Below are 2,103 nucleotides of genomic sequence, written 5' to 3' on the forward strand. Positions count from 1 at the left end.
AGAAAGCGTGTGATCCTTTCCTCCCATCATAAGCATCACGGCAACACTCCTATAACAAAAAACAAGTTAACAAGAGAAAAGCATAACAGATGTATTTAATCCAAGTTTTACATAACACAGGAGACTTCAGAATGAAGAACCAAAGACCCAAGGAATAACTGTTCATTTTTATGCATAGATTTGTTGAACAATAGACAGCTGTGTAGAAATGTGACTGGACAAAAAGGGAATGATATAACAGCAATAGACTGAGTGGGGAAACCTAGCAAGGCCCCTCCAAATTCTTTTTGGCCTCTCTGTCATAGCATTTCTTCCTCTCAGGTATGGGGGAGGGCCCTTCCTGAATAAGAGTCTTATGACCTATTATTGGACAAGTGTAGACCAGAGAATTTCCTTTTGACAAGCTTCTAAACAGAAAGGGGGGAAGATAGAGTAATATTTGTAGATTTTATTGCTTGCTCTGAAGGGGTTCTAGTTTCTCTGACCTAACTTGGGGAAGAGGAATTCTAGTTTCTATGACTCGTTTCAGGGGACAAAGAGGGGCAAGATACAGGAGAGTAGGAGAAGGTCAGAGAAACCTGGGTTCTGAGGCTTCTGAAGCCTTCCAATCTCCTTTAATGTACTCAGCATGCCAAAGTGCCATACTTTGGGGTATCGTTTACTAAGCCCTGACACAAACATACATCTTTCGTTAAACACAATATTTTCTTTCATTTATGTTGCTTGAACTCCTGTGACCCTATCAAATAAGTTTCCCACAAATTCCTTATCCTGGATACATACTCAAGAACTTACCTGTTTTCCATTTCTACCAAATAGCAAAACAATATCAACTGGCAGAGATAATTATCCACTTGTGAAAGAAAGTGTTATTTCTTTCTACTGCAATGCAGTGCAATAGAAATGCCACTCTGAGTCATATTATATTAAGTAGCTTTGTGTCACATGACACAGTGTGAACTGACACATGCTGTGCTTCTGGATTAGATCTGAGGTCACAAATCTAAACACTTTCGTACAGAAGCAAGTACTAGTGGCTGTAAGTAACAAATATGCTATTCGTAATTTTTTCCTGTGTTCTTTATATTTTCTGTGTTGGGGCAATAAGGGTGTTAAAGTTAATTTTGTAATTTAATCCACGTCTAATGTTAATTTTTAGCTGGACTGAGTACCTTGTTTTCTGTCCTTGCATGACAGTGGGGAAAAGGCCCCTACGCGCCTACAGTGAGACACTGATACTAGAAGTTTCATCTCCTGTCTTTGCCAGTGACCAGCATATGATCGGAGGTGAGTTCTTTCCTCTCTCTGGGCTTTAGTTTCTCCACTTGCAAAATTAGAGTGTTGGACTAGATGACCTTAAAGTTTCTCCCAGCTCTAAAATGCTAAGATGTTTTGAAGTTCTGTGATAATACAATATAGGACTCCATAAGAGCACTGAGGCCAGCTAACTGTGATTTTCTTTTCATGAGGCTTAACTGACAGCATTAGAATTAGAAAGATAAATATACTAGTCCCAATGATTACAAAAAAGATACAAAAATCATCACCAGAACGTTCTTCAACAAAGTAAGTAACATTTAAATGCAATGCAGGGGTTCAGCAAGGCACTGATGTGAGGATCAAAGACAAACTACAAATAATTGATTGGGGTTTTCATGTATGTGATGAACAACCCCATTTTCAATTATATGTGAAATGCAATTGTTCTCCTTTTTTTCCAGTAGAGGAAATTTATCTTGTGGAGGTTATATGTAATGTGGGCACTCGAAAATATTTATCTGTAATGAGACAGAATTTGACTGGCAGGAAAGAGAACAAAGGGGAAGAGGAAATCTGAGGGTTAGAAAGGTGGCTCTGGGCTAGAAGCGTGAACATTTTTCTCTGCCTTGCTGCCCTCACACTTCCACGCCAAGGGGACCGGACATACAATGAGAAGTATACTTTTATGGTATCTGATTAGGAAAGAGGAATGTCTGAAAAGATTAAACAGCCTGGAAAGTCGCGGGGGGGAGCATCATGGAACCTGTCCCAGGTTGGACACATGCCGAAGAGAGTGGAATTTAGAAAAGAAAGTGACCAGCATAAGTCAATAGACTGAGTGGG

The sequence above is a fragment of the Galeopterus variegatus genome, unplaced genomic scaffold (genome assembly GCF_000696425.1).
Source record: "Galeopterus variegatus unplaced genomic scaffold, G_variegatus-3.0.2 Scaffold4902, whole genome shotgun sequence".
NCBI classification, from domain to species: domain Eukaryota; kingdom Metazoa; phylum Chordata; class Mammalia; order Dermoptera; family Cynocephalidae; genus Galeopterus; species Galeopterus variegatus.